Genomic DNA, 17079 nt, shown 5'->3' with positions numbered 1-17079 from the left:
CGGGCGGCGCTCGTGACCTGTCGGAAGCTCTGTGGGGAAGGACCCGTCTTTTGTAATTTCCTACGGTTTCCTAATAAGGGTGAAAATGCGGGCACCTCTGAACTTGCAAGCTGGGAGTTCTGATCCAAGTAAACTACAGAATTTGTTGTTATTCGGCTTTATTTGGAGGCTTTTACTTGTCGTTTTTATGTGTTCTCTTAGTGTATAAATCGGAAAAAAGGGTGGCATCCATAAAATGACGACTTTGTATATAGAGGCTGGGATAAGCAGTACCTAGTCTGGCTTGATGAAATCAGTGTAATTTTAGTTTAGATGAAATCTAGTTTTCGTTTGCATTATCCAGGAGTGGCATCTGGAGAGGCTCGGTGTAAAAAGCGGTTAAAGAGCTTCCAGGAGTGGTTAATCCTTTTGTAAGCTATTTGAAGCCAAAATGGAAATCAAGGTATATTGGAAGTAAAGTAAGAATTTAAGCTTCAAAAGGGCGCAGGTTTTGTCCCCCTTTTACAGATGATGAAACAGACTGGAAGGTTTCCGACGCGCCGCGGGCCGGGCGGGGCTGCGCCGGCTCCCTCCGGCCGTCGCCCTCCCGCGTCTGTTCCCCTTTCTGCAACCGTGGTTCCCCCTGACTTCTCCTCGTGTGTGTGTTCCTCTCGCGCGCCCTTCTACTTCCTCTGTTTCTTTAACTTCCCCTGTTTTCTTGATAGTTGAGCCAGCCTTTCCTTCCTCTCCTTTAAATGCCTCTCCCTTAAATGGCCGTAAAGAGAAATAGACCAACTTAAGTTGATTTTCATAAGGATTATTTTCTTGCTTTAAGGTTTGATTTTGGGGAGGGGAGTTCATAGATAGATATAAAATTTCCTCTAGTAAGAGCTGCCTTCCGCTTCCATAGCTGTTCAGTGAGGGTAGGAGTCTGTGTGTGTGTGTGAATAGTGAAGAAAAGAGTGTGTGGTGAGCTGTTTAGAATCAGAAACAGGAGAAAAATAATCTATACATAAACAGGTGCTCTAAATGATGCCAAACTCAGTTCGAAATGACAGCGGAGCTGTAGGTTCTGTAAAACTCCGGAAACACACACTATTCCCCCTCAGTCCCTGCGCAGGCCTCAGTGATGCCTTTCCTCAGAGGATTTGGGGCTTTCCTGGGATAAACCTGTAGCTTTAGCTTCCCCAGAGGAAGTAATCACAGGGGCCCTGTGTGAAATAAAATAATGCATCAGTGTTTCCAGACTACAAGGCCACCCTGTGGGCCTCTCAGTGTGGCAGCACCTGTTCCCAGTTCTGCCAGCGGATGCTGTTACTCTGGCTCTACACTCGGGGAACCTAAAGCCCGGTGAGTCACTTGCCTGACATTACAGACCTCCAAGGAGGCCCAGTTTCTGCTGTTTCCAGTGACCTCATCTCTGAGCGAACATGTCTGATGATAAAGACTATCAAATTTAAAATGAAAAATAGAATTCACTACAACATACTCATGCCAACTGACTGAAGTATGCTCTCTTACCACCAATTTATCTCTTTGGTGTTTGTCTTATTCTGCTTGGTGAACAGAAACTTGCAGAAATTGATTGGAAACATATTTCGTATTTTGCTAAAGCATTTGAAATTACTCCTGAAGTCTGGTTTATGTTTTAGTTTTACTTGAAAGTTGCTTAGAGAGTAAATCTTTTTCCCCCAGCTCTATTTAGATAGAATTGACAAGTCACATTGTATAAGTGCTGATTTGATACATTTATATATTGCAAAATAATTGCGACCGTAGCATTAGCTAACACCTCCACCCTGTCACATAATTACCATTTCTTTTTTGTAGTGAAAATACTTAAGATCTACTCTCTTAGCAGCATTCAAGTATGTAATGCAGTATTATTAGCTATAATCACCATGCTATACATTAGATTCCCCCGAACTTATTAATTTTATAACTGGGAAGTTTGTACCCTTTGACCTCTGTCTCCCCATTTCTTCTCCCCCCCCCCCCCCCCCCGCCAAACCCCTGGTAACCACCACTCTACTGTCTGTTTGGCTGAGTTTGGCTTTGTTAAGAAGAAAACCACAGCCCAAAATGGTATCACTTGTGCCAAAAGCCCATGATACCAAACCTAGATTTAATACCTGATCTAATTGCAGTTTTAACTTTTCCCAGAAATGTAATCTTAACCAACCAGTCTGGAATTTTCTGGTCAAGCAGTAGTAAGGTGATCTGTTGCATAGGCCGTCTCCATCCTCCAGAGGAAGAAGAGGTAATCTGGGTGGTAAAACCCATGCCAGTTCCCTCCCCAAGAAGAGGTCCTGGCCCAAACTAACCCTCTCTTTTCATTTGCTAATGACTTCCTTGGCCCACCCTTCTTCCTATAAAAACCATCCCTTTTGTACAACACCTGGGAGTGCCCTTCTACTTTCTAGATGGAATACTGCTCCATTCAAGAATTGCTTCATAAAGCCAATTAGAGCTTCAGATTTACTTGGTTGAATTTTGTTTTTAACAGGTTTTTTAGATTCCACAGGTAAGTGATAGCACACAGTATTTGTCTTTCTCTGACTTTCTTCGCTAGCATCATGCCCTCAAGTTTCACCCAACTTGTCACAAACTGCAAAATTTCCTTCTTTCTCATGGCTGAATAGTATTCCTAGATAGATAGATAGGTATTGGACATGAATAAGAAGATGTGACATATATGTGTCACATCTTTATTCATTTATCCATTGATGGACACTTAGGTTGTTTGCATATCTTGGCTCTTGTGAATAATGCTGCAGTGAACAGGGGAGTGCAGATGTCTCTCTCAGATCCTGATTTCAATTCCTTTGGCGATATTCCCAGAAGTGGGATTGCTGGACCATGTGGCAGTTCTATTTTTAATTTTTAGGAACCTCCATACTGTTTTCCCTGTGGCTCTATCAATTTGCGTTCCCACCAACAGTGCACAAGAGTACTCTTTTCTTCACACCCTTGCCAACGCTTGTTATCTGTGGTCTTGTTTTTTGGGGGGGGGGGGAGGGGAGGGGGGAGAAGATTAGCCCTGAGCTAACATCTGCTGCCAATCCTCCTCTTTTTGCTTAGGAAGACTGGCCCTGAGCTAACATCCGTGCACATCTTCTTCTATTTTATATGTGGGACACCTACCACAGCATGGCTTGCCAAGCACTGCCATGTCCGCACCCGGGATCCAAACTGGCGAACCCCGGGCCACCGAAGTGAAACGTGCGCACTTAACCTCTGTGCCACCAGGCCGGCCCCTTTCTTGTCTTTTTGATGATTACCATTCTAACAGGTGTGAGGTGATAACTTGTGGTTTTGATTTGCATTTCTCTAAAGATCAATGATGTGGAGTGCCTTTTCATGTGCCTGTTAGCCATTTATATGTTGTCTTTGGGAAAATGTCTATTCAGGTGCTCGGCCCATGTTTAATCGTGTTTGGGTTTTTTTTGCTGTTGAGTTAGATGAATTCTTTATATATTTTTTATATTAACCCCATATCAGTTATATGATTTGTGGATATTTTCTACCATTCTGTAGGTTGCCTTTTCATTTTGTTGGTTGTTTCCTTTGCTGTCCAGAAGCTTTTTAGTTTGATGTAGTCCTACTTATTGATATTTTTGCTTTTCTTGCCTGTGCCTTTGGTGTCATATCCAGGAAGTCTCTCCCAAGACCAATGTCAAGGAGCTTTGTCCTGTGTTTTCTTCTAGGAGTTTTATGGATCTTATGTTTAAGTCTTTAATCCATTTCAAGTTTATTTTTGTGAGTGGGGTCCAGTTGCATTTTTCTGAATGTGGTTATCTAGTTTTCCCAATAAGAGAGATCTTCAGAGTTTTCAACATAACAGCCACAACAAATGTGGTAATTACGTGAGGTGAAGGATGTTTTAACTACCCTTATTGTGGTAAACATTTCACAATATATATGTGTATCAGATCATCACATTGTGCACTTTAAACTTACACAATGTTATTTGTCAATTATGTCTCAATAAAGCTGGGGAAAAGAAAGAAAACAAAAAAAGGATTGTTGATTTCAGTGACATTTGGTAGCTGGATAGGGAAAACAGAAAAAGTGATACACTCCATGATCTTCAATCCAAACATTTATGTTAGGATAACTTATCCCATAATGTCTGTGTAACGCTGTAAGTCTACCTGAAATCTACAATTCAGAGAAACACTATAATTCTATATTATTTTTCCCCCCCAAAATTCTACCTTGTAGGGTGGTGATTCTTTAACTTTTATATCTTGTGCCTTACCATGAAGTTGGGAACCTGGATCTCACAACAGTAGAGTTGTTAGTGCTGCCTAAATAGCTAAGATAAATACAGCCAGTGGTTAACACAGCTTAGCATAAGGGAAACCATCTTATAGAGGGGAACTACATTGGGACTATAACAAGACTCCCCCTTTTCCTCGTTAGCAATGCTCTAGTTTGCACGTAGTTTAGAGAAGTACACATCTGCTTGCTCTGCTATTTTTGTAGCCTTGGCTTATACATAGACCTCCCTGTTCCGATAAGGCAATCACTTTGTTCTTTCAGCTTTCCTAGGGATGTAATGACCTTCGGGAAAAAAACCTCTGCTATCTGTCCCTGGTGAAGAGAGAAAGGGATGCTCTGTGGTCTCAAGGACTACAGCTCCAGATGGTCAACGTCCCGAGACCCCCCCTTTTCCAGCCCATTTGCCCTATAAAACTGCCTCACAATTTTGTAGTTTTAAGATGGTTCTTTAGGACACGAGTCCACCATCTTCTCCCTTGCTGGCAGGGTGTAATAAAAAGGCCTTTTCTCTCCTACCACCTTGCCTCCTGACAGTTGGCCTGTCTAGTGGTGAGTAGAAGACCCTCTTTGGGGGTTACAGAAATGCAAAGCTTGCTTACCCCAAAGAACTTTTTATCTATAGGATTTTATTATTATTCTTACCTTATATAGTGTTTTGAGGACCAAAAAAAAAAAAGCAAGAGCATTATTGGGAGTTTTATTTTTGTGGCTTAAAGGTAATGATCGTGTTAGTCTTTAAAATGGCAGCAATAGTGTTGACATTTTTACTGCTAGAACTGTAAAACATACAGATATGAATAATCTCATCACCAAAAAAGTTGTGCTAATCAAGTCTTTTATTGGGAAGCTTGAGGATACATTTTACTAACACCTGCATTCATGGGACAAAGTTTGAAAGGCAGGCTTGAAGAGCAAGATTTGCTAACTTTATCCTGTCCTACAACAAAGTTAGAAGCTCTCACAATTGACAAGCAGTCTGAACAGAAGCATTAGCAAGACTAGTCAGTGGGCTTTATGAGTTTCGTTGCTCTGAGGCTATAATAGAAAACATCAAATGGGACAATATGTATGTGCAAAGACTGCTTCAGCTTGTTTGGAAAAACTTTTATCCAAAGTAGTGTGAACTTCTGTTCTGCAGACGCCTGGAGTATTTTTGAATAATGAATTTATTCATTTATGTTGATTTGTCTTTGACCCTCATACTCTGTTACGGTTACTACTGCCGCATAATAAATTGATCCAAATCTAGCATCTTGAAACCACCATTTCATTGTCTTCACGGATTTTGTGGGTCAGGACTTCAGACTGGGCACAGCGGGGATGGTGGCTCTCTCCCTCTCCAGGTCTCAGGTCTCCTCCCTGGGGCTGGGCTGGCTCAGAAGCCAGGACTGCTGACAGGAGCGACTGCACTTGGCTTCTTCATCTTCTCGGCTTCCTTACAGCTGGTGTTCTCAGGGTCATCAGACGTTCACGGGGCAGCTCAGGACTCACGGCTTGAGTGTTCTAGTGCATGAGGCAGAAGCTGCACTGCCTTTTTTTTTTTTTTTTTAAAGATTTTATTTTTTTCCTTTTTCTCCCCAAAGCCCCCCAGTACATAGTTGTATATTCTTCACTGTGGGGCCCCCCAGCTGTGGCATGTGGGATGCTGCCCCAGCGTGGTCCGATGAGCAGTGCCATGTCCATGCCCAGGACTCGAACCAACGAAACACTGGGCCGCCTGCAGCGGAGCACGCGAACTCAACCACTCGGCCACGGGGCCAGCCCCTGCACTACCTTTTATGACCCAGCCTCCCTATTGTGTCCACTGTATTGGTTGAAGGGGTCATAAACCAGCCCTGATTCAAGAAGTGTGCCCACAGCAACTTCCCCCCACCCCAAAGGGGAGAGCAATGTCAGAAGACTTGGGGCCATATGCTGAGACTCCCACTTACTCTATATCCGACTCTCTCTCACTCAAATCCAACTCTAAAAGAATCTTCCTGGGCTGGCCCGGTGGCGCAGCGGTTAAGTGTGCATGTTCTGCTTCGGTGGCCCGGGGTTCACCAGTTTGGATCCCGGGTGCGGACATGGCACCGCTTGGCAAGCCATGCTGTGGTAGGCATCCCACATATAAAGTAGAGGAAGATGGGCATGGATGTGAGCTCAGGGCCAGTCTTCCTCAGCAAAAAGAGGAGGATTGGCAGCAGATGTTAGCTCAGGGCTAATCTTCCTCGGAAAAAAAAGAATTTCCCTTTAGATATTTTCTCAAAGTGAATAAAACATGTTCATAAAATCCCCTACATGAGGTCTTAAGGCCACTGAAACCACCATGTAATGATCTTTCTTTCTCAGGGGAAGCAGATGGAATTATCAGACTGTGCCTACTGTTTTTAAACAAGGCTTGCCAATATCTGTGCCTGCTTCCAAGAGCTGGGCTGTACTTCTGCAGTGAGGGAGAGAACGTGTAATCGTCCCTTGTGAAGAGATCAGCTCTTTCATTTAGGAATCGTACTTCTTGCTTTCAGGGTTTGTTCTCTGAATAGACATGTCCCTGCAGCTAGTCTGACTGAGCAGGAGCTTGTCCGTTAGAATCTCAATAAAAATGGTGAAAGCGTGCCTGAGGGCCTGGATTAGGGTGAAGCAAGCAAGGCACTTGCTCCAGTGGCAAGATTTAAGGAGGCATCAAAAAGCTCAGTAATCAAGACAAATATTTTAATGCAGTATTTTAAAAAATTAAAATTAATGCCAAGCAATCCAGAATAAAACATCAAAATTTTAAATAAAGGCAGTGTATAACTTTCCTAGGGCTGCTGTAACAAAGTACCATAAACTGAGTGGCTTAAAACAGAAATGTATGGTCTCCCAGTTCTGGGGGCTGGAGGCCCTCAGGGAGAACCCTGTGCCTCTCTCCCTGCTTCTGGCAGTGGTGGCCGCAGTCTTTGGTGTTCCTGGGCTAGTAGCTGCATCATTGCAGTCTCTGCCTCCATCTTCACATCTGTGCCCATCTTTTTCTATTTTGTATGTGGGATGCTGCCACAGCATCACTGATGAGCCATGTGGAGGTCCATGCCTGGAATCCAAACCCATGAACCCCAGGCTGCTGAAGCGGAGCATGCGAACTTAACTGCTACACCACAGGGCGGCCTCTCTTCTCTTCTTATAAGGACATCAGTCATTGGATTTAGCATCTATCTTAATCTGGTATGATCTCACTTTATTTCCAAACAAGGTCACATTCTGAGGCTCCGAGTGGACATGAATTTTGGGGAGATACTATTTAACAGTACAGACAGGATGAGTATTACTGGTTTTTTCTTTTGCCTCAAGATCCAGTATGGCTCAGCTTGGCGTCCCCTATTTTAGCACTAGCATGGGCCTGCTACTGCCAGGTGAGCTGCTATTACATCAGCTCTGGGGCCCGAGACTGAGAAGGCTGCACTGTACGTTCTTGCTGAGAAGTTTCACCCACTCTCCTTCAGCTTCCACAGACCTGTATGATGACTCTGAAATCTCTCTTTCCAGCCTCATCACCCTCCTGAGTTCTAGACTCCTTTTCTAGTGCCTCCTGGACATCCCAACCTGTTAGCCTGCAGGCATCTCAAATTTCACTTGCATCTCACTGAGCTTTTGTGTCTTCTTGTCCTTTATTGGCATGATCACCCCTCTGCCCCCACAACACAAGTGCTTGAGAGTCATTCTTGACTCTGGTCTCTCCCTCTCCCCCAGCATCTCTCTTCCACCTCAGGGATGATTCTGGATCATCATCCTCTGCAGTAGTTCACAGGTCTTTGTCAGGGGGTATCAGCCTGGACATGGAGATGTTCCCATAGAATACTATATTGATCATGGTCTGCTTGGAAAATAAGAAGTAGTGTTGTGACTTTGTTACAGGTTTAGATACTAGGCATATTTTGGCTCTAAAAGTACAATGAAGCGTATTGATAATTTTGTAGTTGTCAGCATGACTTGGACATTGTTTTGATGTTTGGTATTGCTAACCTTGGTCATCCTAAGCAAATTCCTTCTATTCTCTCTCATCTGTAAGTGTTCCCTTCACCTCCTTGCTCTCATAGAAACCCCGTTCTCCCTGGGGGCACTGCTCCCTCCAGGGCCTTCAGCTTGGCTGTTCACAGGCCTCCTGCCACCTCTGCCCCTGGAGGCAGGGTGGATGTCTCCTTTCTCCTCCTGGTTACTTCCAGACCAGTTCTCCTCCTCTCTGCCCCTACACCTGTTTTTAGTCTTATGTTATCAGACTGTACCACATTCTGCTCACCCATAGTGCAGTCATATATGGACCCCTCATTTTTCGAAGATTCTTATCTCCAGGCTCACTGCCACTCTCTGAAGCAACTCCTGATTTCAGTATCCAAGTGGATGATCTTCTAATAGCCAGGCCTCATGGTTCCTTTGTTACGGAACCAAAGTGGGTCCACTTCTTGGTGAGTTGAAATTAGAGCCTTCACCAGAAGTAGTTGTCACACACAGTTTATTTGCTGCAAATAAGGAGCCTACAGGGAATTATTTCTCAAAGCATGGCTCCCCAAGCATAGGACAGCAGGGGCCTTTTATTTGGGATGGGGAACGAATATTCAAAAGGGAGAGATGGGTATTAGCTTGCGCAGGCTCAGTTGAAAAACATGCTTCCACATACGTGGCATGTTATGGTAGTAAGGCTTAGTCTCCTCTTGGGGTGGAGACTTTAGTATTAAAATGAAGCAAAGGGCAACTTTAGGTCTTCTCTCAGCTCACCCGTGCAGTGCTGCTCCTGAGGTGAGGCTCGGTCTGCTTCCGGGTGGTGGGTGACTGCATGTCTTAACAACAACAAACAATTTGGAGAAACAGTTAAATGCTGCTGAAACCTCCCTGGAGTTCCTCAGGGCAATTAGTCACACTTAGTGACGCCTTGACTCCCCCTCCTCCAGGTGAGTAGCTGTGTCCTCTCCCCTGTAACAGCCACTCAGCTCCCAGGGGCCTGCTCTAAACTTTGTTATACTACCTCCTCTCCTTCCCCCTCCGTCTCATTCTACCACCTCCAATCTTTGCAGCCAGCTCCTTCTAGCAGTTCTTTTCACCTCGCTTGTAGTCTCACTCTTCTGCTTACCTGGTTTAAACTCCATGATCAGTCATTATAGTCACTCCTTGCATAACTCTCAGCTCCTAATCTAAACTCACTCAGCATAACATAGCGCCAACTGGGCTTGCTCTAAATGCATGAGCCCACCCCCAGGTGGAGCTATTCTGTCTGACAACCACACATGTGCCTGGAACGTTTGCCCTCTCTGGATAACATGCACACTCTCCTAGGTAACTAGTTTTCACACCTTCCCTTATTTCTTCTAACCTCCAGTGCCTCTCCCATCCTAACTCCTTCAGTTTTCCTAAGAAAACAACAAGTGATCTGAATGAACAGAACTTCCAGCTCTCACCACTATGGCACCCACCATCCGCCACTGGGCAGAGTATTGACTCTGCTTTCCTGCCTGTTTCTCCTGTGGATGGACTGTCCATGTTTCTAGCTAAGGGTGCCCCCTTTTCCTGTGCCCAAGATCAGTTATCAATCAGTTCATACAGTGGTCAATCAATGGATTATTTTCATCAGTATACAACTGTACTCTGCCTAATTAAAAAACACATTTCTCACATCTCTTCCAGCTGCTACTCCATTTTTGGGCTCTCCATAGCAAACACCTCGACATTCCTCCACCTCCTCTCTTTCCATTCTTTCATGGATCCATTCAAGTTGGGTCTCGCCCTTGCCATGCCACCAAACCTGTTCTTCTCAAGGTCAGCATGGCCTCCGTGTAGTGGTTAATTCTCACACCTCACCTTTCTTGACCTACCAGCACCTATGACACAGTGGCCTCCGAATTGGCTTCCCTGCTTGTACCCATGTTTCTCTGTAGTCTATTCTCAACACACAAGCCACAGGGATCCTTTTAACGCCTAAATTAGCTCATTTCATTCCTTTACTCAATAAATTCAGGATAGAAGCCAAAATCCATACCACGTCCTAAAAGCTCCCCTGAGCTGACCTCTCAGGAACTCTGGAAACTTCTCCTGCTGTTCCTTCCCTGGCCACTCCTCTCCACCCACGCTGGCTTCCCAGCTGTTCTTCTGACAGACCTGGGTGTGCTTCCCCTCAGGACGTTTCTGCAGGCAGTTTGCTCTGCCTGAAGGCTCGCCACCATTCTTCTCTGCCCCTTCCCTCCCTCCTTCCACATCCACCGCCAGAATGTCACCCTGAAAGGTGGGGAGGCTGGTCTCTTCATTTTCTGCCGTAATCTCAGTGCTGAGGACAGTGTAAGGACTGTGTCCCACACATCATGGGCCCTCATCCAGTATTTGCTGAATGACTGGAAGAGTGTCATGCTTTGTCCTGACTCTGTGCCTTCCAGCATGTTTTATTGCCTTGGCCTGGAGTGCCCTTCCTCCCACCTGGAAAGTATTCATTTCTTTAGACCCACCTTTTTTGGTGAAAAATCTTTTTCCCTAGGCAGTCTCTCTTCTCTATCACCCGTGCTTTCAAATATACTTAACCACAATACTTTTATTATACTTAGGAAATTTAACATTGACACAAAAATATTTTCTAATACATAGTCCCTACTTAAATTTCCCCAACTGTTCCAGTGATGTCTTTAAAAAACTTTAAATTGAAGATTTAATCAAGGGTCACACATTACCTTGTTTCTAAAATTTGCTTAGTTTTTAATGTATCTTATCACTAATTCATAGCCACAATTCCCAGGACAAGAGTAGAATCCCCTCTCAGCAAGGTCAAATAAATGAGAAAATCTGTTCTATTTTTCTCTTGGAGACGCCCCTCCCAAAGGTCTCCATCCAAACAGAGTTCTGTGTTATAGGTCTGCCACACAGCTTCCTCTTGCGCTTCCCTTCACCATGTTGATGCAAATAATCCATAATCAATCTATACGTCAAAATTGGGGTGAGTTTATTATGAGCCAAGCTTGAGGACTGGAGCTTGGGGCCTTCCTTCCCCAAGGAAGAAAGGGCACCAAAGAAGTGGGGTGTACCAAGCGGTTATATAGCATCTTGGAACAAAGAGTATACATCACTTATGACAGAATACCTGTTTTACTACTGTCACGAGATGCTTGGCTGGCACAGCAGGTTGGTGGTCACAAGGTGAGCACAGCAGATCAGTATTTAATCTTTAGTTTCCAGGAGGAAATGCTTATTTTTAAAGAAATGCCGATATGGGGGGAAATTACATCCTTATCTTTAAGGACATCATTCTTGTCTTTGGGACACTGTAAATGTTTAAAGCAGATTTACAATGCACGCTCAACAGGCCACGTCAGGCCCTTTTGGAAAAGCAAGGTCAGGCCAAGTTAGTTTTAAGCCAAATGGCTTCCTCATTTACTCCAATATATCCTATTGCTGTTCATTTATTTATCAGCCACCATTGAGAATTCCCTTTACCTCTCTCCTCGGTTGTATTCCATGTGTACTGGATCCCAGCTCTCCCTCTGTTTTGATTTACTCCCTTATTTTGGTAGAAAGCATCCTCCAGTAGCTTCTTATGGAAGAGTGCATTGAAGGTAAGTTTTTTGAGAACTTACATGTCTAAAAAGACCTATATTCTACCCTCAAACTCTATTGAGAGTTTAATTGGGTATAGAATTCTAGGTGTAAAAGTAATTTACTCAATATTTTGGAGGTGTTATTCTATTGACTTCTAGTTTCCAATGTGGTTTAGACATCCAGTTTGTTCTGATTACTTGTTCTGCAGGCACACCTGTTTTTCCCCTGCTCTGAAGGCTATTAGGATTATTTCTTTAACCCTCATGTTCTGAAATTGTGCAATGATATGCCTTAGATCTTTTTTAAAGTTCAATAAGCTGGGGACCAGGTAGATGCTTTCAATCTTGAAACTCATTTCTTTCAGTTTAGGGGAATGTTCCTTTATTATTTATTCAATAATTTCCTCCCTTTGATTTACTCTCATTTCCCTTTCTAGAACTTCTGTTAGTCCAGTGTTGGGGAGCCTGGATTTATCTTCTAATATTCCTACCATTTTTTAAAAATTTTCTTTCTTCCTTTTTTTTTTTTGCTTTGTTTTATGGGACTTTTCCTTAAAATTCTCTTCTAACTTTTCTATTGAAATAGTTTTCATTCTGGTTATTATACTTTTAATTTCCAAAGGCCTTTTCTTTTTCTCTGATTCCTTCTTTCTTTTTAAAAAAACTTTAATAGCTCCTTATTCTTGCATCATGAGTCCAATAGCTTTTCTTCTTTTTTCAGAGGATAGTAGTTGTTTTCTCTGTTTCTTCTAAGTTCTTTTTTCTCTTTTTCCTCTTTGCTTTGGTCTAAGTCTCTTATATGGGAAGCTTTCCTAAAATGTCTGGTGATCCTTGGTTGTCTGGCTGGCTGTCTGTATTTAAGCATGAGGATGGAACAAGTGGATTTTCGTGGGGAGGGGGAAGCCTGATGCGTGGGGAGCTTCCCCGGAGGATTAAGCAGCTGGAGTGAGCCAACTTCTGGAGGACTTGCCCAGCGTCAGAGCACAGAAGGACCTGTCACTCTCCAGCTTTGGAGGGAGCAAATCAGCCTAGTCTGACAGCTTTCTGGGAAATAAGTGGGCAAAAGGGCTGGATGGTCTTGTGGACCAATAAGTAGATTTCCCCAAGTTTAATTCCATTTTTCAGTTCAGCCCTGGCCCCTGCCTGTCCAGGCCCAGGGGGCACTGTTGAGCCTGAGCCGCCAGGGGTGGGAGTGGGATAGGCTTGCTTCTCCTGGGCCCCCACTGTTGGTGCTGGGTTTCAGCTTCCTCCCAGGTTAGTCACACTCAGCCGTCAGTTGCCAACTTCCTAGAATGTGATTTGTTCTGCTGTTTTTTTCTCTTCCCTTCTGTATTTCCTTGTAGATTTATAACTTTTACTTTCCTTTTCTGTCTTGTGAGGGGGAGTTGGAAAAGAGTGGAGATAAAAAGCATGTGTTGAATTATCCATCTTTTTAGGTAAATAATCATTCATTATTAAACTCCTAGATGTCGCCGCATGTTTTCCCTTAGAAGAGGACTTCCTCATCTCCTAACTAGTTCAATATGCCGCACTCTGTCCTGGGACTGGATGTTCCACCCGTCAAAGCGACTCGGTGTGTGTTCGCGCCATCTAGTGGACAACTCGGATTTAGCACCGCGGGCTTTACGTCTGACCGGGCGCCTCCCGAAAGCACGGAAAGAGCCAGAAAGCGGCACTACTGTGTCCTCGGTGTCTCTATGCAGAATCTACCCAAAGAGAAGTGTCTCCTCTATTATGTGGAAAGAAAACACACATTTGTTTTGTAGTTTATTTTATTACCTATTTTATTTCATCTTTATGACTTTCTTCGTCTTGCCGTTGAAATTTAAAATGTTTCCTAATATCCTTGTGGGAGAGGATAAAAATAACTCATATAGCTGTTCTCCTTTCTTTATAACAGTGTTTTTATTCAGCAAGGATTGGATTCTATTTCTTTCTCCTCTGGGATGTTTCCCTAGTCCACGGCTGACCTTTCTTAGGAATTAATTGAAAAGGAAATGGCGGATACCATTCAGCCCCTGGGCCTGGTAAACCAGTAGAGGCCAGGCTTGGAGGTCGCCGGGGCCAGCTGAGACAAGCTGCCAGGGAACTCTGCTGCTCTGTGTTAGGAAGACTTCTTGTTACCCTGGTAAAGTGAAAAGACATGAGCGACCCAGTCTATCAATCTTACTCTCAATAATTTACTTAAAAACAAACAAACAAACAAACAAAAAACCCTGATCTGAAGATTCAGGCAGAAATTTAAAACTACTTCTCTCTTTTCATAACTCCAAAAGGATTTTGTGTCTGTAGCTGTAGAACCTGCTGTAGGTGTTCCTAAGCCTCAATTCAGCCAACTCCTGAGAGTTCCCACACTGTCAAAATGTGTGACCCGCCAGTGCTTGGGCCAGGCGTAAACCGATTAAGTTTTTAAATAGATCAAGTGTGAGCTGAAACCTGCTACCTAATTTAAATGCCATCTAGTGGCCAAGTGTCATTTTTAGTTCTCAATCAAAATGGTTTTGGTGCCTTGTAGTATTTTCCTTAGGGTGATTTACCAAATAGAGCTGCTTCTGCTCTTGGAGTGAAGGGAATTGAAATATTTCCTCATCATAAAAGATGTTTAACAGCTTACAGTGTGCCTAAGTCCCTGCTCTTTATTCTAGGCACGTATGCTTATCTGGCTGCAAAACAGAGAGTTGTAACTTGGTTTGGCTACTAGGTCATTAAATAGCACCAGTATTTAATTATGATTTATTACTTTAAAACTGAAAAATAAAAAGAAGAATAGATGTAATGTCAGGTGACTAGTGTAGGAACAAAATTCTAAATATTGATGGTCAGAGGAGTTAAAGAATCAACCTTCAGTCTCAGAAAATTGAAGAACTGTGAGAGAGACACGTCGTTTGTCTGAAAGTGAATGTCATGGACAAGCAAATTAGTGTGACAATAATAACAGTGGTGGTGGCCGCAGCAGCTAACGTGTTTTCCGCTGAATGCTGGACACTGTTCTGAGTGCACTGCTTGTACCGACTCATTGGCTCTGCAAACAACATCATGAATTCAGTACTATCGTTACACCCATTTTATAGACAAAATCGAGGCACAGAGAGGTTAAGTTGCGTGTCCACTAGTGAGAGGCTGAGTAGGGATCAGAATATTTGGAGTGTCCTTTGGTCTCTTGGCTGGTTTGGATTTTGGTTAGTCCTGCTTTGGTCGAAGGATCCTTGGAGAATCGTGAAAACCCCTTTCGTACAACCCGGGCACGGTCTGAGCTGGCCTCCAGGTGGGGTTTGGGGTTTTGGCTCAGGGATGAGGTAGAGCAAACAGGGCTGTCTCCGGTGTCTGACCAGGTCGGCTTTGGTCAGACCCTCTGCTCCTCTGGCTCTGTGGAGTCAGCTGCCCCTGGAGGGTTGACAGTAGATTTCCCTTTTGTGTAATTGTTGTCTGGGGTTTTTGGTGACCTGCTTCCCCAGCATTTTTCCACAGAGAGTAGAGAGTTGATTGACTTGAGTGTGACCAAACTAGCTGTGGTTATGCAATAAGTAGGACATCGTTAAGGATTTTTCTTCTTGTTGGTCCCAAATCTGGTTCTATTCTTTCACTTCAGGCATGTGACCATCTAAAGCCTCAAAGATAGCAAGTGAGTTTAATACTTTACACGGTGCTTTGTTGATTTCAGTGAGACTCACAAGTGCTCTTGAGGTCAATAACAATAGGTTTATTATCCTCGGTGTACAGATAAGGAAACTGGGACTCAGAGAGATTAAGTGGCTTGCCAAAGTTCCTGAGACTATTGACCATAGAATTAAGACTGGAACACCTGGGTATTTCACTGCATTTATTAACACACACACACATTTTTCCAGGCTTGTAGTATGAATGTGTGTGCATGCGTTAATGGCAATGCCAATTAAATGTGAAGTAAGGTAGCCTAATGTAAAAGTGAAAATTGTGCTAATTCCAATTTTATCATCTATTTTCTGCTTTCCCAGTTACTATTTAGAGATGTTAGAAAGAAAGTCAGATAACCAAATCAGTTAGGGTAGATAGTTGGGTATTTTACAGCCCCAAAGGCAGAATCTAGGTAATCTTTCAAGGTTAACTCTAGTCCTCTAATTTTATTTTTCCATTAAAAAAGTAGAATTCTAATTCTTTAAAAAAAGTTTATTCATAAAATGACATATCTCTACGGCCGTTTCACGAGCTTATCATCCCTAACATAGTTTATCCAGAAGGAGGCAGCATTTTACTATTAAATTGATGCTTCTGCAAAGATTCTAACAAGTATTTTTGTTTTTTCCTTTGAAGATGTGGATGAGCTGATCACACATGGCCACACCTTCAGGGCAAAGGTTCCTGGATATCACTAGAGCTCTGCATACCGAAAATGGTGTAAATTCCAGACCCTGCCCAGATGAACTGCGTCTAAAGTTACAAATAACATATATAGTGGCCAAATTCATTGACCGGAACTGTTTTCACAAGAAAGATGCTGATCAAAACAGAGTTGAACAGAAGATGGAGTAGAAGAAAGGGAAAATGAATGATTCAGTTATTGCTAACTTGTAGGAAATAAATATTTGGTAAATAAGAAACAAACTTTTGAGAGAAAAACGTTAATTCACTGAGAAATAAGGATAATGAATTCATTTTAATTGTCTGCCTAATTTCATACATGTAACCTACTTCTTTCCTTGATGTCATATTATCATGGGATCTTTATAAGGGACCTTGAAATTTCATGTGACACATTTCAGTGATTGCAGGTCAGACTCATTTCATCCATCCAGGGAAGTGAGAGTCTATCTGCTCTCAAAGAATTAGGAAGAAAGGGATTCCAACCTGATGGGGAAACGAAATGATAAGGATTATGAGAATGATGGGATGGGGAGGGGGGCTTTTTCTGTTGCCCCGGATTTGAAAGAAGGCCCAGAGCTAAAAACGGTAATCGGGATCTGAAACTTTCTCCAAAGTTTTTCTAAGGGGCTGGGCCTCAGTCCCCACCTACACCCCCTGCCCCTTAACACCCAGTCCAGGGTCTACAGAAGAAGCCTGAGGAGAAGTGAGGTGGGCCGTTCCTCCCCTCCCACTGGGGAGGGACTTCTCCTGACTCCCACTGCCTAGTAACGAAAGAGGCTCTGACAGTGGCTTTCAGGGCTGAGCCTGGTCACCTCTGCTTAGGTAGCAGACTTGCTGGGCTGCCATTCCTCCCCGAGCCGAGAAGATGGAAGCTGGGGAGACCTGGCTGGCCCGGTGGAATTGGCGACCGTGGAGCAGCCAGCTTGCCCGCCTATTATGTCGCATGACCAGG

The 17079-nt window shown here is 43.6% G+C and overlaps 1 long non-coding RNA gene across 2 annotated transcripts; it reads left to right on the top strand.

The window, feature by feature from the left end:
• The first annotated feature begins 6 nt into the window (after nt 1–6).
• LOC124237779 (uncharacterized) lies at nt 7–16351 on the top strand. Of its 2 annotated transcripts, XR_006888122.1 has the most exons (4): nt 7–1329; nt 7282–7443; nt 13253–13914; nt 16077–16351. It is a non-coding gene; the product is annotated as an uncharacterized LOC124237779 (long non-coding RNA). The 2 variants fall into 2 exon arrangements; XR_006888123.1 differs by lacking the exon at nt 7282–7443.
• Nucleotides 16352–17079: the final 728 nt, after the last annotated feature.

This window comes from Equus quagga, chromosome 4, assembly GCF_021613505.1.
Source record: "Equus quagga isolate Etosha38 chromosome 4, UCLA_HA_Equagga_1.0, whole genome shotgun sequence".
NCBI lineage: Eukaryota > Metazoa > Chordata > Mammalia > Perissodactyla > Equidae > Equus > Equus quagga.
Note: the sequence above shows the minus strand (reverse complement) of the source record. Positions and strands in the feature narration are given on the sequence as shown.